Source organism: Gymnoscopelus microlampas (assembly GCF_963454915.1).
Source record: "Gymnoscopelus microlampas genome assembly, chromosome: 24".
Lineage (NCBI taxonomy): Eukaryota > Metazoa > Chordata > Actinopteri > Myctophiformes > Myctophidae > Gymnoscopelus > Gymnoscopelus microlampas.
The window spans coordinates 3,056,038-3,083,046 of record NC_139961.1 but is presented as its reverse complement, the minus strand read 5'-3'; the positions used below and the strand labels follow the sequence as shown (position 1 = coordinate 3,083,046).

Sequence of the window (27,009 nt, the reverse complement as noted above, 5' to 3'; positions counted from 1 at the left end):
TTCTAGAACCTTCTGAAGACGTCTCCACTGCACCTGGAATAGAAACCAATGGAATACTTTGCATCATGTATTCTATTCTATTTGAAGGCACATGTAATGTATCACCGTTACAAGGATAAGGATAAAAATATTTTTTTTCAAAAAACGTATATATACGGCTTTGGCACTCCATGGTTGTATTCGTAGACATGGTTGTATATACACATTGGGTGCCAAAACCGTATATATACGGTTTTGGCACCCAATGTGTTAAAACAAGTGGGACCACCACCCCGGTCTGCTACACTGGGAACGCCTCGCCCCCCCCCCCCCCCCCCCCCCCCCAGGAGGGAGGGGCTAATGGAGAGGGAAGTCTGGAACTCTCTGCTGAAACTGTTGTCCCCCGTGACCACAACTCTGGATAAGCGGTTAACCCATTGATACCTGGAACGCTTCTGTGTCACTTTAGATGTCTTTGGGCTATTCAAAAATAGCAGATCTACAAGCTCGTGCTATGAGCTGCGCTCGATCACTCGCTCGCTCACTCACTCACTCAACCCCCCCCCCCAAACAGGCTCAAACAGTTAAATACTTCATAACCAGATGTGACGTTTTCGACAATCTTCGCCGATCGCGATCGCCGACCAGACCGATGTGATACACGGGGACGATGATTGTTCGTCACCCAGACTACAGAAACTAGAAGTGGAGCTCTCCGTTCGTTTTTTATACCGTGTGAAAAAAACGTGTTTTGGCCTAAAGAGCGCATCTTTAAAAGCTAAAACCGGAAACGGAAATCGCTTCCGGGTGAAGCGGAGGCGAGTGGAAAACTAAACTGATCTCGGAATGTAAATAAAACAGAGTGATCGTCTATTAACCTAATTAACACTCTACCCGCCGGGCACGTAGCCTACGGGCAGATAAATCCAACTGTAAAGCGCCGATCCCGTAGCCTACGGGCCGTGGTGCTTTTTCCTTTTTTTCAAAAAAACAAAACTTTTTTAAATTTTCTACACGGACCATTTCATTGTAACACCACCGGAAAGCCCTTATTAGGGATTCCGGTTTTGCCGAAGCCGTCAGCCCTCGTTCTAATGACGAAACTGAAACTCAATTTTCTCCTTGTTTATTTCTTCTCCTCGTCGATCACTGTCTAACATAAACCGTTCTAACTACAACATGGAGGCACCGTTTGACACGCGTTCTTTAGTGGTAGAAGCAGGCAGATGTCTGCGATGTTTACAAACAGTGCACGGCTCAATTTTAAGGATTTTAACAGGGTCTATGAGGACGTGAAAAAAACAAAAAACAACAATAAAACGTTGGCACTGGTGAGTACATTATGAGATTAACCTCTGGCGGTCAATGTGTTAAACATTAGGAAGCAGATCTGCTTCCTAGATTATTCTGACAGCCCACGGTTTTATCTAATAGGACGCAGATCTGCGTCCATGGCAGCTTATGTATTAAACACCGTATTAAACACAGTATTAAACACAGTATTAAATACAGTATTAAACATAGCCCCTAAGGCAGGGGTCTTCAACGTTTTCAGGCCAAGGACCCCCTAGCTAAGAGAGAGATGAAGCAGGGACCCCCTCTATATTGTATAAAATTGTGTTTCAGATTCAACTTTTTTTGTTTACGTGGTCTGCTCTTTTCCCCCCTCTACACCTATACCTCTTTGCCAAAAATAGCATTTTTGGCAAAAGTTCTCCTCGGAAAAGGGATGCTAGGGTTCAAGGGGTTAAGGTAAAAAAAAAATCGTATCACACAGATTTGGCGGACCCCCTGTAGTAACTCTGAGGACCCCCTAGGGGTCCCGGACCCCCTGTTGAAGACCCCTGCCCTAAGGAACCTCTCCCTCCGCTGTATAGCTCTGAGATGAGGCTCCTCGTCTCCCTCTGCCGTTTGAGCGGGACATTGTCGCACATTTTCCACTTTTACATGTTTCTGACCCCTTTCTGCACATCGTATCCAAAAAGTTAAGCTTTTCCGCCACTCTCTCAGATGTTTTAAGTTCTAGCGCACCATAAACTCTATCCAACGAGTTGAAGAAAGTATTTAATTCGCCTCTGTCCTCATCAGGTTACATGTTTTTAACCCTTTAAGACCTGAAGCAGCATCTCTGTCACATTTTCATTTGAGCTAAAAAGCGTTATTTTATACTTTGGGCTATTCAAAAATAGCAGATCTACAAGCTCATATCGTGGCACCGAGTGCCGCGCTACGAGCTTGTAGATCTGCTATTTTTGAAAAATCGTATTTTTTTTTGCAAATCTTGAGATTTGAGTTACAAAAGTGAACATTTGTAACTCAAATCTTTGCTTCTGGGGGATTCAACCGTCTTTTGAAAAAACGTATGTCGCCATAATATCAGTGGTTCTTTTTTCCATGTCAAGGACCCCCAAAATGACGTGTATTTGGCCGCGGACCCCCATCTAAAAATATATGTTCCAGGGACCCCCGGGAGCAAAGATTTGAATTAAAAGTTTTCGCTTTAAAACAATATATATATATATTAAATGATTTGCACACATTTTCACGATTTTTCAAAAATAGCAGATCTACAAGCTCATAGCGCGGCACTCGGTGCCGCGCTATGAGCTTGTAGATCTGCTATTTTTGAATAGCCCAATGTGTAAAATAATGCTTTTTTAGCTCAAATCTAAAAATGACACACAGGCTTGCATCTTCTAATGCAAAAGAGACAGGTTAGTGTCACCCTACTGATGATGTGAGACAGGTTAGTGTCACCCTACTGATGATGTGAGACAGGTTAGTGTCACCCTACTGATGATGTGAGACAGGTTAGTGTCACCCTACTGATGATGTGAGACAGGTTAGTGTCACCCTACTGATGATGTGAGACAGGTTAGTGTCACCCTACTGATGATGTGAGACAGGTTAGTTTAACCCTACTGATGATGTGAGACAGGTTAGTTTAACCCTACTGATGATGTGAGACAGGTTAGTTTAACCCTACTGATGATGTGAGACAGGTTAATTTAACCCTACTGATGATGTGAGACAGGTTAATTTAACCCTACTGATGATGTGAGACAGGTTAATTTAACCCTACTGATGATGTGAGACAGGTTAATTTAACCCTACTGATGATGTGAGACAGGTTAATTTAACCCTACTGATGATGTGAGACAGGTGAAGTCCTGACGTCACTACCAGTAGAGGGCGCATTCCGCAGGTTCGTGGCTTTACTTATTGTGTTGATATCCTCATTGGGGAATCTTAGATCGCTTCATATAAGAACTGTGTTCCAGGGGGCACGGGTGGCGCAGTCGGTAGCGCTGTCGCCTCACAGCTAGAAGGTCCTGGGTTTGATTCCCGCCGGGGACGCTGTGGGCGCTGGGGGCGTGTTCTCTCCTCCGCGTCATCAGCGCCCATACCCTAGGTGGGGTTGGCGAAAGGGCCCACTCTGTGTGGAGTTTGTATGTTCTCCCCGTGTCTCCTAGGGTAGTTAATATACCCTCACAAAAACATGTAGTAATCCTGGTCACTATACTGCCTCCCCCTGGTCAGCCGGGGCGCCTGATGGAGGGGAAAGGAACTGGTTGGAATAACGTGTTCCTTCCACGCGCTACGTCCTACCAGGGAAACTCTCCCCTGTCAGGTGACAAGAAGGTCAGTTGGCTCTCATGCATTGAAGGAGGCATGAGCTCGGCCCTGGCCTCCCTAGGCTGGTGGGGGGAGTGTAGTGCCCAGGATCACTTAGCAAATTGGCACCGGGTGAAAAAAAGGGTTACAAAATCGCGGGACAAAAATTATTTAAAAAAAAACAAAAGAACTGTGTTCCAACAATAAACACACCACCCTGGTGTTTTTACTCATATGGATATGAAGCATCGACTGAATGTGTAAATCTACACATTCACCCAAAGAGTAACACAATATAAACACTAGAAACCAGTCAAACGACCCAAAGACTACATTTCCCATGAACGCCGGCTGCTGTAGAGACAGTGATATCAGACCCGGAAGTAGTAGTTCTTAAGACTTTTTAAAGGTAGAATTAATTCCATTTTGTCCAGAAACAGGCTGTATCAAATATGAATGAATATCATAAACGATGCAGAGCCACGCCCCCCCCCCCCCCCCCCCTGACAGAAACGCCAGGGGGGTGTGTTTATGTTTGGAACACAGCTCTTATATGACGTGATCTAACATTCCCCCCAAATGGGGATTTCAACACAAACAAGACCAGGAGACGTGGTTCTGCCGGACCCACAATAAATTCCTAGCACTTCGCATGACGCGTGGAGAAGGTCCCTTTTATGCCCATGTATGGACGAAAGGGGGACGGACAAAGCCTCATGTAGGCTGTCTGACCATTGATGGACGAAAGGGGGACAGGCGAGGTCTTTTTTTGCCCATGTATGGACGAAAGGGGGACGGACAGACATTTGGTGTCCAACTAAACCAATTAAAATCAAACCAACCTCTTCTCTGCTGTGTTGACCGACTGTCTTCCTCACTGGTGGCAGACAGCAGACGGTCAGACGCTCTCCTTGGGCGCCACCTGTTGGACGGAACACACAGCAGCAGTGTCAGTGTGAACATGGTCGTATAATTTACCAGGTTCAAGGTTAAAGGTTAAAGGTTGTACTGTATTGTTCCATCTTGTGTACAGTACAGAAGAGGTTTGGCTTCCTTCAGACAATGCAGCAGCATAGCTAACAACCAGGGCAGGAATTTCACGGCGGCCACGACATTGTTGCCCCTCTCATTGGCCGTGTGCCCCTCGAATAATTAGACCCTCCAGAAAAATGCGATTATGCGATCGGCATAATCAGCAAAATGGCGCATAATTATGCGGGGGTAACTTTTTGTTTTAAAAGCCTGCATCGCATCGCATAATATGCGCATCGCATCGCATAATATGCGCATCGCATCGCATAATATGCGCATCGCATAATATGCACATCGCATCACATAATATGCACTTGGCATCGCATATTTCGCAACTTTTCACATATTTCGCTTTTTTTCTCAACTTTTCGCATATCGCATATATCGCATATTGCCGCATATTTCACAACTTTCCGCATATTTCGCAACTTCCCGCAATTTCACCGCATAAAATTGCAAAAAAAAAACGCATATTTCATCGCAAAATCAAGGATTTTAGCCCGCATAATCAAGAGTTTTAGCCTGCATAATCTAGGATTTTTGCCCGCGTTTTTTCTGGAGGGTCTAAATAATGACATGCCTTCACGGCCACAGTGGTCGTGGCCCGTGGTGCCACAGTGGCCGTGGTGCCCCAGCTGCGCCCAGCAACTGATTTCACAGTTATTCCTCTGCGCAATTTTCCTGTCAATACGTTTCTTTTTTAGACACCAGTCCCTTTGGTTGAGCTGCGCAGCTACAACATGCACAGTGGTAGGTAGGATTGATTTTGAGCCTCCTATGAACCGTCGGAATCCCGCAACAACACAGTGTAATAGACACAAAAGCATTACCGGGCCAAAGAGGAGATAAATCTAACGCAGCCTGTTGAACTAATCAATGGTAGGTTTGATTTCTAGCCTGAGAAAGAGAGAGGATTCCGCAGTCCTACAGACCGATGTGCCCCGATGTTTTTTTCAACAGCAAAATATAGATGAAAAACATCTGATAAAATTCAGCGAAATCCCCAAATGATGAGTCTTAATATAAAGCAAGCAACAGAATAACTGCAAACAAATTAAAAGTTTAGGCTATCAATATCATACAAAAGAGTGACCTCACCGCTCTGATGGACAAGAAATAAATAATCCTTTTGCAAACCACATTCATGTTCTGTTTGTTTGTCTACAATGATCTAAATGGGAAGTTTATTTCAGCAGCTAGAATGTCACAGTTTAGTCCGTTTTTTGGTGCGCAACACAGCCCTCGTTTAAGTGAATTGTTTTCACCTGCTGACTGCTGTTGTACTGCTGTGCGCAAGTGTGCGAGTGTGCGCAACAGGGCATATCTCCGCCAAGCCAGGGTGACCTACCCAGGCCCATGAAATTCATATGCAGGCATAGTAGCCAATTAGAATGAAATCTGCAAAAACTGACTCATATACTGATACAGAACCATATATTGGCTATATATTATGGCTGTCGGGTGGAAATCGTGTATGTTCCTTTTGTATTATTATTTAAAAACAATTTAAAATCGTGAAAATAGCCAATCTACAAGCTGTAATTATTAATAATTAAGAAATACTATATTTTAAAGAGTGAAAAATCAACTAAAGTCATTATTAGTGCAAGTTCAATCACATTTAATTTGAATGAGAATAACTTGTGGGGAAAATACATAAAATCTCTAATCTGTGAATCTAATGTGATTAAAGGGATATTTCACTTTCAAAAAAACTTTTGGTCATTGTATCGTCTACTCAGGCTTTTGTGAACCCCCCCAGACAGTTTTTAATTTGCTTGATTCAGTATTTAGATATTTGATATTCATTTTATCAGACACGCCCCATTCCTATACAAACCCATTGTAACTTCAAACTCCATTTTAACCATGTTAGATTCATCAAAAACACCCGTCCTTGGTTCTGGTGACTCATACCGCCCCCCTAATACGTGAGGGGGCTGTGTTTTTTCAATTACTTTTTTCATTTATTTTTAATACATTTTTTTGAAAATGAAAAAAATAAAATACAATAAAAAATTAAATTAAATAAATGAAAAAATTAATCGGAAAAACACGGCCCCCTCACGCATTAGGAGGGCAAGGTGAGTCACCAGAACCAAGGATGGGTGTTTTCGATTAATTTAACATGGTTAAAATGGAGTTTAAAGTCACAATGGGTTTGTATAGGAAGGGGGCGTGTCTGATAAAATGAATATCAAATATCTAAATACTGAATCGAGTAACTTAAAAACTGTCTGGGGGGCTCAAAAAGGCCTGAGTAGATGATAAAATGACCAAACGTTTTTTTGAAAGTGAAATATCCCTTTAAAAGGTATAGGGCAAGTGATATTTTTTGGTTAAAACAAAAAGTATTTTGTTAAAAGGTTAAAGCACTATATTCTGATAGTAATCATTGCTATAGAAAATACATTTTCCGGTAAGTGTCAAAATCTCAGCCAATCAGGAGAAAGTACCAATATTTAAGCTTCATTTTTATAGTGTTCCACTTCCAATTTTGCCTGCTCATTTCTTAGTGTCATCACTTCAAATGTCACTTGTTTAATCTATATCCTGATTGAGTTCTCTGTCCTGGTTGGATAAAATTGGAAATGAAACTGAAGCGAAAATGCATTTTCTGTTTTATAAAGAGCTGGAGAGACATGGAGACTCATTTTACTGAACAAACACTCTATAGCAATGAGTACTATCACAATATAGAGCTATTTAACACTTATTTTAACCAAAGACAATCACTTACTGTACCCTACCTTTAATGTGACCCCTACTTCAGTCAGTGAAGTCCAGGGCTGAATGTGACATATATAACTAAATATTGGTCATTTGCCAACACATTATTTTGTGAAATAAATGGGTTATATATATTGCACAGATAGTTATACTATTCTCATAATATATTAAAATACAATCACAATGATTTTTTTGATGGCCTTCCTGCCCTGGCATTTGGCCTTTGTGCCCTCCAAAAAATGACAACACCAAAGGCCAAGTGGCCTTGCCCCTAAAATTACGAAATTCCAGGCCTGCTAACAACAGAATAATAATAGAAGATTTAAAGATAAGGAGTGCAAAAAAAAGAGCAAAAAGAGGATAAAAAGAGCATCATCAAATGTACAGATGTGCCATTTCAAAACTTCAAATGTCCAGCCATCGCCAAGACAGTACATTTTCAGGGGATTCCCAGGGCAATAAGAGGGACAAAGAAGGGCATTTAAAATGCTGAATTATTGTGATGATCACTGCTTTTATGATGCTAATTAATTTGAGCAACTGGTCAAGGACCTCTTCAAATCACCTTTCGCCTCATAATGAGTCCGACACCTTCTTCAACACACATTCTTTTGTTCTCATGTATATGGATGTCTGTTGAAGGGAAAAACGGGGGTGTGTACTGTGTAGTGACAACTTCTTTTCAGGGGCAAAACAGTGCATTTTTAAGGGCAAAACAGGGAGGAAAAAATGCATTTGCAGGGCACTTTCAGGGAAAGAACAGTAACGTGTGAAGTTTTGAAGTGGCACATCTGTATATGTGCATTTGGTATGTTGTAACACCAACAGCATTTTTTTACCAACAGCATGTTCAGACGGGGGTCCGCAGCCAATTACATATGAAAGTTGGGGGTCCTCGACACGAAATAGTTTGAGAAGCACTGATGTGAATAATTTATGAATTACTAAATGAATGAACATAAATGTCTAAAACAGTGTGAACAGACCATAAATATGAAGACATAAGTATAGTAAACAGAACAGACCATAGATACACACGGAGATAGACGGGAACGCCCCATTCCATGTTAGCTTGGGGTAAAACAGAACAATCTGCCTCATAGAGTTACATCATACACCAGGGGTATTCAACTAGATTAGGCAGGGGGCCACAACTGTAAAATAGTTTGGAGTTGGGGGCCACACAGTGCGCGCACATGCACGTGCGTGCGTGCGTGCACACAATTTTCGGGTCTAATTCGGTCTAATTCGGGTCTAATTCGGTCTAATTCGGTCTATTTCGGTCTAATTCGGGTCTAATTCGGGTCTAATTCGGTCTAATTCGGTCTAATTCGGTCTAATTCGGGTCTAATTCGGGTCTAATTCGGTCTATTTCGGTCTAATTCGGGTCTAATTCGGGTCTAATTCGGTTCTATTTAAGGTTGTAAGTTAAGTTCCAATGAAAGATGGCCTTTCAAGAACTAATGAAGGATAAATAATTTGTACTGTTTTAACTTTGATAACATAAAAACAAACATATATTTACATAAATAATAATTATGAAAAAAAAACAAAAAAAAAAACAAGATTTATTTATTTTTTTATTTTTTTTGGAATATGGCCAGGGGCCACAAGGAAGCTTCTCGCGGGCCGCACGGGGCCGCCAGTTGAATATCTATGTCATACACAATCGTTTGGATCACTTTCAGAGCTATTTTATGGACGATAGAAACATTGACAGCCAAGAAAAATCCATCAGAAGGACAGCTGGAACACAAGCGTACATTCGCCCTCGGAAAAGTTGACTTATTAAGATATGAGAGACTAAAAGGACCAAACAATGCCAATCTATGAGCTCACAGCGCGTCGGAACGCGACGCGTTGTAACTGTGAGCTAGATTGGCAATGTTTGGTTTATGTTCCCCCCCAGAATACGTAAACTGGGGTTCATGTGGTTTATCAGATTATCCTTATATCTGGCATTGATCAGGCTTCACTTAGGGTCTACAGCTGGTCCAGAACGCAGCCGCCCGCCTCCTCACCGGCACTAAAAAACGCGACCACATAACACAAGTCCTATGGCCACTCTTCGTTGGCTCCCGGTTCATTTTAGAATTGATTTTAAGGTTCTTTTATTTGATTTAAAACCATTCACGGCCTGTCCCCCTCCTATCTCTCTGACCTAATTGAGCCCTATATTCAGTGGTGGAAAAAGTACTCAAATTCTTTACTTAAAAATACTCTGTTACAAGTAATAGTCCAGAATTAAACATTTACTTGAGTAAAAGTGCAAACGTATTGGCATCAAAATGTACTTAAAGTACCAAAAGTAAAAGTACTAAATATTTGAAAATAGCAGATCTACAAGCTCACAACGCGTCGCGATGCGACGCGTTGTGAGCTTGTAGATCGGCTATTTTCAAATAGCCTAGGTATAAAATAGGGCTAAATTGGTAAATGTATGTTTTATAATGTAATAATTTATATCTGAAAAGTGACTAGTAACTAAAGTTTTCAAATAATTGTAGTGGAGTAAAAGTACAATATTTGCCTCTGAGATGTAGTGGAGTAGAAGTAAAAGCATTGGAAATTGGAAATACTCAAGTAAAGTACAAATACCTCAAAATTGTACTTAAGTACAGTACTTAAGTAAATGTACTTAGTTACTTTCCACCACTGCCTATATTCCAACCAGGGCCTTGAGGTCTGCGGATAAGCTACTGCTGGTCCCTCATACGACCAATTTGAGGAGTAGGGATGACCGTGCTTTTGCGGCTGCGGGCCCCAGGCTCTGGAATTTGCTGCCCCTCCCCATTAGATCTGCCCAGTCGATTGGGGCTTTTAAAAACTTACTAAAAACTCACTTATTCTCTCTTGCTTTTAGTCGCATTTAGCTATCCTGTTCTGTCCTAACTCTGCATTGTTTTGTTTCTCTTTTGTTTTTCTCTTGTTTTTGGTCCTGTGTATATATCATTTGTTGATGCCTCTTTGTGTCTAATTTACCTTATTTTAACCATGTTCAGCACTTTGGTTGGCTTTGAGCTGTTGTAAATGTGCTATATAAATAAAGTTTGATTTGATTATCCTTATATCTTGTTGCATGAGTCAAGTTTCAGCACAAGCACCACTGAGACCCGGAGATCTGTTTCCCTCTTTCCATCTCCGTCAGAATACCAAAACGCTCGCCCCAAAACACAGTCGCCCCGGGGCAAACCCGCCGGGGATTCACCTGGTATTCCTAAATGTAACCTCAGTAAAAACGCTGCCAAACACATAACCTTATTCCTAAACGTAACCTCAGTAAAACTATGCCTAACCCTGAACTTATTTCAAACCTTATCCTCTGTGAAACAAATACAAGAATACAAGAACCTGCGGGGCCTGCAAAAATCCCGCACCGTCCCACAGTAAACCGGATGATGTAACACACCTAACCCTGCTTGTTCTATTTGTTTTATGGGCTAATAAAAATAAGCAAACTTGCCCAAGTTATGTCATGTGTTTGTGTGGTCACTTGTTATAAACACTATCAAATGCAGAGGAGACAGGTTTGTGAATATATATATATATATATATATATATATATATATATATATATATATATATATATATATATATATATATATATATATATATATAAAAATATTGTTGATGTCCTTATATGGCCGTGACACGGCCTCTCTTTCTATCTCTCGCGCTCTCATTCTTTTTCCGTAGGCTATGTAATGTTTTATATAATAAAGAAAATGTTTTATATATAAATATTGCGGGTTTTAGCGCATCCTGATTAGAACATTCTTAAACATTCGACAATTAAGGTCTAATATTTCTATAATTGCTACAAATTGCTACAAAACCTGTATAGCAGTCATTTTGGGGTAAAATAAACAAGAAGTTGAAGGATAAAACTACTAATGATGATAATAACTGATAACGATGATGATGTTCACATCATGTAAACCATTTTAAATTGTTGTGCCTCTAGAAGGCAATGGAAAACAGAAAGGTCTTTAGTTGTGTTTTTAAATAAATAAGAGTGGCAGCAGACCTAATTAAACAATATTGTCTTTATATTATATCTTCCACAATCCACAAACCAAAATCTACATTGGATGGAAATACGTACAATAATGAATTCATTTTCTTATATAACTTTGGACTGATATGCACATATTACCTTGCAAATAAAAAAGGGATATAGGTATATGAGTTATATATATATATATATATATATATATATAGGCATTATGTATGACATATATGCAAAAAGTCAAATATATATTAGCTATATATGGGGGAGGCATGCGTTAATCCGACAGACCTTTTCTCCGACTATGTGGCATCCGCGTGTGGTTAGGGTTAGGGTGCGGGTTTGGTTCGGGTTTACTGTTTAATGTTTAGGCATTTGTGACATATATGCAAATATATGAACCTGATTGTGGCATATATGTGGACATATATAGAACATATATTCCCTATATGTCAACATATATGCACATATATGAGCCTGAATATGACATATAAGCGGCATATATTCTGCATATACCTACCATATATTGGCATATATGTTCATATATTTCCTTTCCGTGTGGGTCCCGCGGGTTAATTTGTGCTATTTAATATTTAATGATAAAATTAACCCGCGGGATGATGCGGGAGTAAACGTTAAAAGGAACCCGCGGGATGGCGCGGGACAAAATGGGATTTATTTTTTTCCTGCGGGAGGGAGCGGCGGTCAGTAATTAACCCTTGAAGCCCTGAAGAAGCATCTGTGTCACTTTTTGATTAGAGCTAAAAAGCATTATTTTACACTTTGGCTATTCAAAAATAGCAGATCTACAAGCTCGTAGCGTGGCACCGAGTGCCGTGCTACGAGCTTGTAGATCTGCTATTTTTGAAAAATCGTGAAAATGTGTGCAAATCTTTTAATATATATATTGTTTTAGAGCGAAAATTTTTAACTCAAATCTTTTCTTCCGGGGGTCCCTGGAACATATATTTTTAGATGGGGGTCCGTGGCCAAATACACGTCATTTTGGGGGTCCTTGACATGGAAAAAACAACCACTGATATTATGGCGACATACGTTTTTTCAAAAAACTGTTGAATCCCAGAAGCAAAGATTTGAGTTACAAATGTTCGCTTTTCTAACTCAAATCTCAAGATTTGCAAAAAAAAATAACGATTTTTCAAAAATAGCAGATCTACAAGCTCATAGCGCGGCACTCGCTCATAGCGCTATGAGCTTGTAGATCTGCTATTTTTGAATAGCCAAAGTCTAAAATCTGTAAAGTCTAAAAAATGCGACACAGACGCGTCCCAGGTCTTAAAGGGTTAACTGCGGGCGGTCAGGAAAAAAAATCAATGCGGGAACGTGCGGGAGTGGTCAAACGCGGGACTAAGAAAATAGTCCCGCGCAGGGCTCTACCTCTCGTCTCCCTCCGTCAGTGGCGTGCACAGACATTTTGAGGGGCAGGTGCTCAAGTAAATTATACTTTTTTTTTTTTACTTGGTCTGCTCTTTTTTCCCTTTACACCTATACCTCTTTGCCAAAAATAGCCGATCTACAAGCCGCGAGGCGTTGTGAGCTTGTAGATCTGCTATTTCTGGCTAAAGTTCTCCTCAGAAAAGGGATGCTAGGTTTCGAGTGGTTATGGTAAAAAGAAAAATCGTATCACATAAAGATTTGGCGGACCTCCTGTAGTAACTCTGAGGACCCCCTAGGGGTCCCGGACCCCCTGTTGAAGACCCCTGATGTAAACTGAAAAAAAGTGCCCTTTTTTAAAAAAAGGGCACTTCTGGTCAAGAGGGCAAAGGGCAGGTGCTCTAGCGCCACCTAGAGTCTATCTGTGCACGTCCCTGCCCTCCGTGTTACAAAACATGTTTACACATGCACAGTGTTTAATCGCCTGGTAGAGACACTATTACAAGACATCAAATCAAATCAAATCAAATCAAATCAAATCATGATCAATTACAGGTAAGTTGTTGTTTTTTTCTTTGGTTAAAATAAGTGTTAAATAGCTCTATATTCTGATAGTACTCATTGCTATAGAGGCAGTGGTTTTCAACCAGTGGTCCGGGGACAACCAGTGGTCCTTGAGGGGGTTCCAGGGGGTCCCCAGCCAAATTAATAATTAGGAACCAAATTGACCCTTATATGTCTGTAACTCTAAGAGTGTACAAATGGAACCAAATGGACCCGTTAGGGTCCATTTGGTTCCATTTGTACACTCTCAGAGTTAAATGAACACTAATGGTGATGATACAGTCTAGATTGGGACCCCCCAATAAACCTAAATGGTTGAGTCCCTGGCATATCTTTTCAAATGGGGGTCCGTGGGCTAATATGTGTCAATTTGGGGGTCCTTGACGCGAAAAAGGTTGAAAACCCCTGCTCTATAGCAATGATTACCATCACAATATAGTGCTTTAACCTTTTAACAAAATACTTTTTGTTTTAACCCAAAAATATCACTTACCCTACCTTTAAACGTACCATAATATCAAAGCCCAACAGCCATTAACTCACTGAGTGCCAGGATCGCCAGAATTATTTCAGAATTGATTCTGAAAAGTTTTTTTTTCACAGAAAACAAAAAGTGCTTAATAGGAAGAGAGATATAGCCTTTTTTAGTTCTAAGTTAAACAAGTAGTGGATGGAGCTGCACATCTTCAGGTAATGATATCTTGGGTTCTTTTTTTTCCAATATTTTTTCAAAAACACGTCTCCAGCTCCAGTGTTCATTTCCAGATTTACAATTGTGTTTTCTGTAGGTTTTTAAAACAAGGATAGTCTAGGGTTTGGCTTGTGTTGTGTGTAAATCTCTGCCATGTTGAACTGCGTTTCCAAACTGTAATGGCGTCGATGTCTCCTGTGCTTGGAAGTGCTGCGCTACGAGCTTGTAGATCTGCTATTTTTGAAAAATCGTGAAAATGTGTGCAGATCTTTGAATATATATATTTTTAAAAGCGAACATTTTTAACTCAAATCTTTGCTTCTGGGGGGGGGTCCCCGGAACAAGATATTTTGATGGGGGGTCCGCGGGCCAAATACATATCATTTTGGGGGGGGGTCCTTGACATGGAAAAAGATTGAGCACCACTGATATAGAAACATACGTTTTTCAGAAAACTGTTGAGATTTAGGAGACATGTAGAATCGGCTTCAGGTCTCAATGGGTTAAATTGGTATGAGTTTGAAAAACCTCAAATCCCTCTGTCTGTACCAGCTGTGGGGGAAATCTGTGTTTCCCCCCCGAGCCAAACTCCGCCCCCCTAGGTACCACCCACTGATGACACTACGGCGTGTGCATAAAGACATTTAAAGACATATAAAGACATATAAAGACATATAAAGACATATAAAGACATAAATACAGTAAACACAAGCAACAGACCCGTTGGAAGCAGGCTGCTGCGTTGGCACCGTGCCCGTGGATCGGCCGCCGCCCCGCGGACTGCTTCCGTCCGCCGCGCGATTGGACGAACGCGCTTCGCCGCCGGCCGCGTGGCATCTCCGAATGGGCGCTGGCGCGACGTGACCCGGGATCGGTTCGCCGATTCCCAGCAGTTTCCTGATGATCCCTCTCACGTCCTGTTCTGCTGGCCTGGAGTGTGACACATTATAGAGTCTGAATTACACCTCCTTCTACACCTCCTGTTCTGTAGAGTCTAGAACTACACCTCCATCTACACCTCCTGTTCTGTAGAGTCTGAACTACACCTCCATCTACACCTCCTGTTCTGTAGAGTCTAGAACTACACCTCCATCTACACCTCCTGTTCTCTAGAGTCTAGAACTACACCTCCATCTACACCTCCTGTTCTGTAGAGTCTAGAACTACACCTCCATCTACACCTCCTGTTCTGTAGAGTCTGAACTACACCTCCATCTACACCTCCTGTTCTGTAGAGTCTAGAACTACACCTCCATCTACACCTCCTGTTCTGTAGAGTCTAGAACTACACCTCCATCTACACCTCCTGTTCTGTAGAGTCTAGAACTACACCTCCTGTTCTGTAGAGTCACATTATAGACACATTATAGAGTCTGAACTACACCTCCTCCTACACCTCCTGTTCTATAGAGTCTGAACTACACCTCCTCCTACACCTCCTGTTCTATAGAGTCTGAACTACACCTCCTCCTACACCTCCTGTTCTATAGAGTCTGAACTACACCTCCTCCTACACCTCCTGTTCTATAGAGTCTGAACTACACCTCCTCCTACACCTCCTGTTCTATAGAGTCTGAACTACACCTCCTCCTACACCTCCTGTTCTGTAGAGTCTGAACTACACCTCCTGTTCTGTAGAGTCTGGAACTACACCTCCTGTTCTGTAGAGTCTAGAACTACACCTCCTGTTCTGTAGAGTCACATTATAGACACATTATAGAGTCTGAACTACACCTCCTCCTACACCTCCTGTTCTATAGAGTCTGAACTACACCTCCTCCTACACCTCCTGTTCTATAGAGTCTGAACTACACCTCCTCCTACACCTCCTGTTCTATAGAGTCTGAACTACACCTCCTCCTACACCTCCTGTTCTGTAGAGTCTGAACTACACCTCCTGTTCTGTAGAGTCTGGAACTACACCTCCTGTTCTGTAGAGTCTGGAACTACACCTCCTGTTCTGTAGAGTCTAGAACTACACCTCCTGTTCTGTAGAGTCACATTATAGACACATTATAGAGTCTGAACTACACCTCCTTCTACACCTCCTGTTCTATAGAGTCTGAACTACACCTCCTTCTACACCTCCTGTTCTATAGAGTCTGAACTACACCTCCATCTACACCAGTGGTTCTCAAACTTTTTCATGTCAAGGACCCCCAAATTGACACTTATCAGCCCGCGGACCCCCATTTGAAAAATGTATGCCAGGGACCCCCCATAAGAGAAGATTTTTACGGCTCTCTAGCAGTGATTCTCAACCATTTTAATTTCAAGGACCCCCCAGTTTAACATGCATTAGGGCTACGGACCCCCATTTAATGGCATTTCTATCTCTGGGACCCCAATTCATATTGTAAAATCTATGTCAATGTAACTCTGAGAGTGTACAAATGGAACCAAATGGACCCGTTAGGGTCTAGAACTACACCTCCTGTTCTATAGAGTCTAGAACTACACCTCCTGTTCTATAGAGTCTAGAACTACACCTCCTGAATGTGATATAGAGTCTGAACTACACTACCATACTAGGCAGACAGACAGGCAGACAGACAGACAGGCAGGCAGGCAGACAGACAGACAGACAGTGTGCGGTTGTCACATTTACGTACCGTTGTGCGGCATTTCCAGTATGCACCCTGTTTGTCCTGGCTCCGTTAGCCACGCCCCTGGCTCCGTTAGCCACGCCCCTGGCTCTGTTAGCCACGCCCCTAGCTCCGCTAGCCACGCCCCTGGCTCTGTTAGCCACGCCCCTGCCATTCTGGTTACAACAAACAAAGAGACAAACACTCAATCAATTATTATAATGAATTAAAATGATAATTATCTTCTGTGCTCCATTAACCACTTAAAGAAGCACTTCATCCATTTTTTACTTAAAGAGGTACCATGTTTTTGCACTTTTTCTGTTTTTCATGTGTCTATGAGGTTGATAGAACTTCATTAAGCCCCCTGGTGGTGTTTGTATGGTGTTTTATGTCTTCTCTGACTATTTTGAGTTTCTACCTGGAGGCTGAAACCTTGAGGGTCAAACGTGCCAATAGAAAAACAGCGCTTTAGTGACCAGGTAAAAACATACCCTCCCCCTCATTATCATAACACAACAGGTGTGGGCATGAGGAGGAGGAGGAACTAGGACAGGTGGGTGGTGCTAAGGTGGTGGAGGAGGTGCTAAGGTGAGAACGAGGTATACTTAATGAACTGGAGGCGTGTCCACATAAAAACAATTTTAACAATTTCTGTACACTTTTTTGAAAATAATCTTCCTCCTAGTATAACCATAATACCTGATGATTATGTTTTAGGAGGGGGGGAATCACAGCACCCCGTCTTTAATCTTCATATAATTGATTCAATTGGACCAATCGTATTAAGATAAGATATAATATAATATTGAATTAATATATTGAATAAAAACATAATACAACTAGAAAAAGTGCTCCTCGGAGCACAGGTCTCCTCCAGTACTGTTCCTGATTAATCCTGTCTTACCTCACTTCAAAAGATATAAATGATCTTCTGAAGTGACACACCTATTTATAGGTCTCTATTTCATCATGCGTCTCGCTAGCCAATCAAAGCACACCCTTTCAACATATTGTCACGTGTCACGTGAAGCTTGACCAATGTTAGCTCGGTGGACACACGGACACACGGAAGGACGAGAACGAAAACTGGCGGAGAAAATGATTCATGATTATAATTATATAATCAAAACGAGGTGATTTTAAGATGGTTACCGCGGCGACAGGCGTGGAGTCCTGGAGGCTGGACAGTGGAGGCTGCATCGCAACGCTGTCCGTCTCTGGCTTCGTCCAATAAATCCATCTCTTGGGGAACGCCATCTTATGTACGATAAAGACATTATTGTGTTAAAAACATTGTCTGTATGATCAATACATTATACATTAACAACATCTTATGTACGATAAAGACATTATATGTTAATAACATTGTCTGTATGATCAATACATTATACATTAACAACATCTTATGTACGCTAAAGACATTATGCAAGCCCTTCAGCCCATCCTGCACCGTGATTGGCCAATAGTCTACAACGCAGTCTACACCCCTTTGTTAATGCAAATCGATACTTTTGCAAAGTCAGCCAATCACATTACAGCTAGTGTCATCACCACTAGCTGTAATGTGATTGGCTGACTTTGCAAATTCAGGACTGTGATTGGCTAGCGAAACACATGACACATGTGCAGCCCTATGAATAGCAGTATGGACTTGGAAAAAGTAATTTATTCTTTTTTTTAAGTGAGTCATGTTGTGATGACCAGACACCGCCCACTTCACACTGGGTGTGATTTTTTCAATAATGACCACCTCACCATACATTATCCCGCTTATTACACGGCTACTTAATACATAAATAGATAAACTGACCCAACGGTAACAACAAAACAAAGTATTTCCTTGCTTATGACAGTATTCCATAAGTGTTGGTCTGGGCGGACAGGTTCGCCTAGGAAAGCAAATGAAAGTATTCCATAAGGTAACCGGACGACTCGCCCCAAAACACACTCGCCCCCCATTCTATAGAGCGCCGGAGTACCCTATAATACCCATAGACCAGTGGTTCTCAAACTTTTTCATGTCAAGGACCCCCAAATTGACACTTATTAGCCCGCGGACCCCCATTTGAAAAGATACATTTTAAGGACCCCCCAGTTAGACATGCATTAGGGCTACGGACCCCCATTTAATGGCATTTCTATCTCTGGGACCCCAATTAATGTTGTAAAACCAATGTCAACTTAACTCTGAGAGTGTACAAATTGTACAATTGTACAATTTGTTCGGTTCGGTAGTCCAATCAGAGGCAGCTGGGGGGGGCGGGACAACTAGATTCTGACAGGTCTTAGAAAAGACGCGCTGTGATTGGGCCAGTAGTCAACGCGCTGTGTGAGCGCTGTGATTGGCCAGTATAGTCACTTTGAGCGTCCGGTTATCCTACGCTAAAATGGCGGGCCGCGATACGAGTTGCTCCAACGAACTGCAGAGGCCAAGGAGGTGTTAGTCCGGGAGTCAAAGGGGGATTTTTGGATGAACGTGGTTTCGTCGGTAAAAGTTTTTTTCTCAACTGATTCTTGCTGCTGGGGGTCCCCTCTGCTGGGGTTCCCCTCTGCTGGGGGTCCCCTCTTAAGGATTCAAGAGGGTGCCCAGTGAAATCCCTTGGGCATTTTTTTATTATTAACCCCTTAATGCCCAAAACACAAAAAAAAAATCACCCAAAATAGACTTCTATGCCTATGGTATTTCATGCAAAATACTTGATCTAATTGCTTAAAATGTGCTTTCTACAGTGTGTAGTGTATCCATGTAAGTGGATGTGCTTTTAAATATTAACCCCTTCATTCCCAGAACAACTTAATCTTTAAACTGTGATATTGTGAAATAGAACATGCACAGAAATCAAATCAAATGCGATCAGACCTGCTTTCTACTAAGTCTAATAGTGGAACTGGTCATGTTTCCTTTTGGATGAATGCATATTAACCCTTTGAGGCCAACCATCTTTTAGTCATCAACCCTTAAATGCCCAAAACAAACAACGTTTTTTTATGGCATTTTATGCAAAAAAATATTGATTTAGCGCATCAAGTTTGATTTCTACAGTGTTTATCAATGAACGTGGATGTGTAAAATTTGTTTTTTTGATTTCACATTAGAACATTTCATAGATATTTAACTCCTTCACACCCGAAGCACCAAAATCCATTAAAAATGTTGATTTATGACATGTTATGCACAGTAAATCATATGAAAAAAATGCCCAAGGGATTTCACCGGGCACCCTCTTGAATCCTTAAAGGACGACTTCACCGCTTTTCAACCTATCTTCATATAATAGGTCCTCACTAATACTCATGATAAAATGGTACAATTTTTTTCTACTCGGTCTGTGTCTCAGAGGAGGGCTGTGGACAGTTCAGAGTCCCGTCTACCAGTGACATCATCAATGGGGAATCCAAGCTAATAGAAACTGAAGGCTTTCTATTCCTGGAAAGTTGCAATGCAATGATAGAAGCCATTGTTCTCGTGTTAATAAAAATCTAAATAAAAAATGTGAAATCTTGTTGGAAAATAAAAATCATGTCTAACGATGATGTCACTGGTAGACGGGTTTCTGAACTGTCTACAGCCCTCCTCGGAGACACAGACTAATTAGAAAAAAATTGTACCATTTTATCATGAGCTTTAGTGAGGACCAATTATATGAAGACAGGTTGAAAAGCGGTGAAGTCGTCCTTTAAGAGGGGACCCCCAGCAGCAAGAATCAGTTGAGAAAAAAACTTTTAACCGACGAAACCACGCCGCGACAAACAAGGAGGTGTAGAAGAGAGGACCAAATAGAATCACTTTTTGGTTATTGCATCATCTATTTCCAGTGGTGGAAAGTAACTAAGTACATGTACTTAAGTACTGTACTTAAGTACAATTTTGAGGTATTTGTACTTTACTTGAGCATTTCCAATTTCCAATGCTTTTACTTCTACTCCACTACATCTCAGAAGCAAATGTTGTACTTTTACTCCACTACATTTACTTGAAAACTTTAGTTACTAGTTACTTTTCAGATGTAAACTATGATATAATGAAACATACATGAACCACTTTAGCCCTATTTTATACCTATAGGCTATTTGAAAATAGCAGATATACAAGCTCACAACGCGTCGCGACGCGACGCGTTGTGAGCTTGTAGATCGGCTATTTTTTTCCCGGCTATTTTTACTTTTGGTACTTTAAGTACATTTTGATGCCAATACTTTTGTACTTTTACTCAAGTAAATTTAGAATTCTGGACTTTTACTTGTAACGGAGCATTTTTATATTGCAGTATTGGTACTTTTACACAAGTAAAACATTTGAGTACTTTTTCCACCAATGTCTATTTCTCACTTCAAATGTTTTATAAAACGTTGTTTAGCTGTATGTGTGTGTGTGTGTGTGTGTGTGTGTGTGTGTGTGTGGCTGTCATCATGTCAGTCACACAAAAGCATCAAACATAACAGATCTATAAGCTCACAATGCGGGGACGCGGTGCGAGCTTGTAGATCTGCTATTTTTACACATTTTCAACATGTTTAGAGTGAAGACGAGTTTAAAGGCAGAGTATGTGATTTACTTTGTTTAAAATAAGAGTTAAATAGCTCTGTGTTGTGACTCACCACGCACACACACACACACACACACACACACACACACACACACACACACACACACACACACACACACACACACACACACACACACACACACACACACACACACACACACACACACACACACACACACACACACACACACACACACACACACACACACACACACACACACACAGTGTCACACAGTGTCACACAGCATACTTACTTACCCTCCAATAGCACTTCTAGCAACACGTAACAAACACAAACAGACCTGCACGTCGTAGCTATAGCCTGGAGGTGTAACAGAGATTAGTGGGTTCCACTTGCTCCCTAAGTAAGGGCATTTCTTATTGGTTAGTGGGCGGCACCTTATTGAGTAACACAGGTGTCCATGTTAGAGAGGTGCCAGTCTTGATTAGATTTGCCCAAGACGTGCTGCTGAGGCGTGTGTTACACCAAAAGAGGTGTCTGACCAGAAAACTGTGTCTATTCTTACCAGATTTGGCCAAGAATAAACTGTCAACAAAGAGAGGGTCTGGAACTTCATTCATTCACACAACACAACGCAGATCAACTGTTACAGAGGCTTCCACTGGTTTCCGGTTCCGGTGACAGTTTGAACAATGTTTTTATAAAGCTTTTAATTCATCTGAACATACACACACACACACACACACACACACACACACACACACACACACACACACACACACACACACATTAACACACACACACACACACACACACACACACACACACACACACACACACACACACACACACACACACACACACACACACACACACACACACACACACACACACACACACACACACACACACGCCAGGTCTTGGAAAACCCCACCCCCGCTGCTCAAACCCCGCCCGCGCTTCTCAAACGCCCTGGTGACGCAGGCAAACGCCGCCCCTTTTGTCCTTCTGCAATATCTAATGTATTTATTAACGTCAAACGTAGTCTTAGAAAATAATTTCTCCATGCTACGTGACCACAGCAGTACGGTTTCACTGCGACCACCTCCATTCAGAACGTCATGTTTTATTTTTTTATTACAAATTAGTTTAAATAATAATACATTCATTCATAATAATAAATAATAAATGATGGCACATACACACGTTTCCACTTCGCTGGACTGTCTGTACATTGATCCGTTTAACTGCTAAAAAATACACTAATCTTTTATGTAGGCCAATTAATGATATGCCAGCCAACTTGTGATATGGAGTATTAATATTATGGAGTATATAATGATGGTCTTCATTGTTTCTCTGCTGGCTTGATTGCATATATATATTATATATATATATATATATATATATATATATATATATATATATATATATATATATATATATATATATATATATATATATATATATATATAGATAGATAGATAGATAGATAGATAGATAGATAGATAGATAGATATATATATATATATATATATATATATATATATATATATATATATATATATATATATAAACAAGCATTTCAAGGGTAAATGTAAGTATGATAATGATGTACTGTGCATGTTCACATGTTCACATTATTTATATATATATATATAAATAATGTGAACATGCACAGTACATCATTATCATACTTACATTTACCCTTGAAATGCTTGTTCATGCCCAAAATCATTGGATATACAGGGTTTGAAGCAATATTAGACCTTAATTTCAAAATGTTCAATCATGTATAGTCTATGCTTTAAATTACTTAATACCGCTTTTCCATTTTTTTTTTACACAATTTTACATCAAGATCCCCACTCTTCCTTAGCCTCTGTCTCACAAAACACCCATGTGTTGTGAGCTTGTAGGTCTGCTAGTTTTGTCATTCGCAATGCTGCACAACCAAGTGTGGGTGGTTAAATTGATTATCCACACGCAATAAAGAACATGATACTTAAATAATACAACAGAATGCACCTTGGTGTATTACTGAATCAATGCATGGTCAGGGAGCACCATCAGGGATGAATGGTCCATATACAACCATTAGGCTGAACAGAGAATCTTCTGATTAGTGTAACATCTGGCACAAAAGATAAGTACATGAAATAACACGTCTACAGAATTAGGATCTTTATTCGTCTCTGAAAAACAGGATTTATGTGGTAGTTTGTACAGCAGCTAAGGGCCAGACAGCTTCAGGCCAACATTGTTTTAGGCACAAATAATAATCTGAGGCAGCATGTCTAGTTTACACCAGCAGCACCCTGTTTGGAAGGTATACAGAGGGATCTGAACACAACATGGCAGTCTGAGGTCAAATGGCACAGAGCTAAGAAGTTAAGAGCACACCACATTTGTTAAAGTTGTTCTGTGCAAATTTCCAAAAAACGACTTTTAGCAGCCTCTGCTGGTCATTACCGTCACTGCAGGCCGTTTCTTTATTACTGCGTCACCCAGAATTCCATTCGTTTTCACCGGAAGACGGAAGTGTTTCAAAAAGCGTTCTTTTAATAGTTTTATACGATCTGTGGATCGTTTCTCTTAGCCAGTGGAGCATTAGTTACCGTGAGCTGTGTTTTCTTTTTCTGTTTTTTTTTTCGTTCTTCAAATCATACAATCTCTTAAAATCAGCGTGAGTTTCCTTTTGTTATTAGCGCGGTAGTTCCTGGCCAAACAGGAAACCGGCGCGGTAGTTCCTGGCCAAACAGGAACCTGGTGCATTTCCGCTTCCATTTTCTGGCCAGGTGATGTCATTTTCGAGGGAAAGTCATGCTCGACAGCGTTCAATAGAAAATATATAAATAAAAGGCTTTCGGGGGTGAAATTCATGGAGTGGGTGTTGTGAAACATTTGCCACTCACAAAAGATATACAATTTAACTTTAGTTTTACTGAAAACGTTACCTAGTATTACTTTAACAGTAAAAGCAAACTAACAAGACAACTATTTGGCCTAACCCTCACTCAAGTGAACTGTCGGGGTTGGCTCAAGGTACAGTAGAAGACAGCATGCAACATATCGCCACGGATCTGGTCTTCAAGATGCTCAGAGGATCAGTGCGCCTGCCCAGATACCTGTCAAACTACTTCTCTAGACTCAATGAGCAATCACTTTGGGTGCCTTTTGCTCTCTGCAACAGAGTGTGCCAGAAAATGGGGAGCTCTCGTTCGGACCGTCTTGGATGGCTGTAGCCGTGGTCAGGTCCAGTCAGGACCTTGACAGGACGTCCAGCATTTAGGCGACGCCTTCCCCCCAAGCGGACCTTGCGCCTGCGTATTGATGGTGGCCCCACATGGATTGCAGGCCCTGCATGCCTGGCAGCTCTACGGATGGCTGCCGATCTGTATGATGCCAACCTGGTGTTATTGTAGCGGCCAAACATATGGAGGGCTGTGGTAACTTTGACTGGATTGTTTTTAGCGGTGCCAACCGCTCTATACATGACTTTGTCTGTGTGTCCGTTTGTTTGAGCCTGGGATGAATGAGCACGGGATTTTAAACAGCTATAACTCCAGTTTGCAGCATGCCACCAAGTCCACATTTGGTATGTGGACTTAGACCACCAATAGGGACCAGCATGAATTGCTGAAGCCCCGCCCCCTCTGTCTTCCCATTGGCTGGCCTTCAAACAGCCATAACTCAAGTTCGCAGCATGCTACGGAGTACAAATTTTGTACATGCACTAAAACCAGCAATAGGGACGAACTGTAATTACTTAAGCCCCGCCCCCTCTGTCTGCCCATTGGCTGGGATTTAAACAGCCATTCCAGTTTGCAGCATGCTACCAAGTACAAATTTGGTAAGTGGACTCAGACCACCAATAGGGACGAACTGAAATGAGTTAAGCCCCGCCCCAAAGGCACCGCTTCCTTCACACAGGGTGTGATTTTTTATTTTTTGGTAGGCTTTGACTGCAGCCGCTACTGCAGCTGCCAAAGATGAGTCGCTGCTGACCTTAGCTTTCAAGTCATCATACAGCTCAGCAAGTCCTGCTGTTGCAGCTTCACGTGATGCTGGAAAACAATACAAAATCAGTTAACAAAATGCATACTTTTAGAAGAGCGAGTAATTATGTTATCACTGCAATACTGTACAACAGGCCTAAAAGTTAAAATAATCCAGTCTGACTGATTACCTTCTTCTGAAGCAGCCCAGTGAGCCTCTTCAGCAACGCTCTCCTCCACGGAGAGGGTGCCAGGGTCAATGGCCACGTCCGCGTCTCTCACCGTCTCTGGCTGAAGCTCGGGCTCGCGCACCTCCCTCAAGGGTTTAAAGAACTGGACAGGATGATGTTCTAAAAATGAAGCAATATTGCACATTCCGCTGTCATCCGTTTTTATTGTCATTACTACACAGGTAGGGTAAGGGAGTTATCCTACGCTGAGTAGATACAAAAACAGCAACAGATCGATGTCCAGTCACTATTGCTGTTTTGTTGTATTTATTGAAGTATTGCAGTTAACATGTAAATTATGGTTATGGTTTCTGTTAAGAACTGTTTGGCTCCCTCACATGTGTCCTTACACAATTACTGCACCTGTGCCCCTATATATTACACACACACACACACACACACACACACACACACACACACACACACACACACACACACACACACACACACACACACACCTGTCCATCTGAAGACTGCCACCAAGTGTCCAATAATAATACAACACACCTTACCTAATGTGCCACCATCATAAATGGCTCCTACAAATATGATAGAACAAAATGTATATAAAATGCATTAAAATCACAGTACAATTGATCACCTTACCCAATTGAACCCCAGGATCCATATGCGGTGTGGGGGGGGGGGGGGGGGTGTACAAGCTCACAGCGCGTCACGTTGTGAGCTTGTAGATCAGCTATTTTTGGCGAAGACATTTGGTGTAGACTTTTACTTTTCTCCACCCAAAAAACTAAAATGGCAAATCTACAAGGTCAGGCTCTTGTGACCTTCTAGATGTGCCATTTTCGCTATTCACTGTACAACAAAGTATGTAGGGGTTTAGATGTTAAATATAATTTATATTTACTTACTACCAGTTGCGATGTAGTGTAGCTCTGCCTTCTCGTCTGCTGTCTGTGGCAGGAAGTTGGAACATGACACTCTATGCTGGAGGACAACAGCAGCCTGGTGTTTGCAGGGCCCACCAGTGCTACCCATTGGACAGGTGCATGTTGCCAGGTCAAGATCTACATCGTAGGTCTTTCCAGGAGTAGAGGAGCTTTGGACTTTGAAGTGGCTGGCAGCAATCTATGTGGAAAAGACAAAAACTTTTGTATTAATTCACTGAAACTTCTTTCCACCTCCATCCTTTCCAGGTGAATTTATTCAGTCACTAATCAATGTGGCTTTGTTTAAAAAAAAGAAGTACTACTCAACTGGTGGATGTCCTCAGGTTTTACAGTGTTGTCCTTCACCAGGAACCTTGACTTCTGGAAGGCTTCCCAACGGCCAATGGCAGCATGAGTTACTTTGGCCTGGTAGTACTCACTCAAGCGGTTTGCCAGGAAGTCGAAAAGCTGCAGTACATTGTATGCCTTGGTGCGATGTAGGATCTTGTCCCTTAAAATCCTCATGGCAGCCTCACAGAAGTTGTTGGTGTTGTTTCCTCTTACAGGCAAGGCGTTCCTGTAGCAGAGGGCCCAACACTCTCTCCGGCTGTAGAGGGTCTCCATGTATGTCTTGAACTTCAGATTCCTTTACAGTGTTAAATACAGAGTATTAATGATATTGAACACATTATGTTTAATTCCAGTATCTACAATGACAAACATTCATCACTAGGTCTGATTGGCTAAAATGCAATGACGCTATATAGTAACATGTCTGC

The 27,009-nt window shown here is 41.5% G+C and overlaps 1 protein-coding gene across 1 annotated transcript in view; it reads left to right on the top strand.

Moving 5' to 3' along the window:
• LOC311041053 (uncharacterized protein) overlaps nt 1-27,009 on the top strand; it is a gene marked incomplete at its 3' end in the record, with an annotated part of 464,158 nt that overhangs the window by 289,875 nt on the left and 147,274 nt on the right. The gene's annotated exons all lie outside the window — the stretch shown is intronic.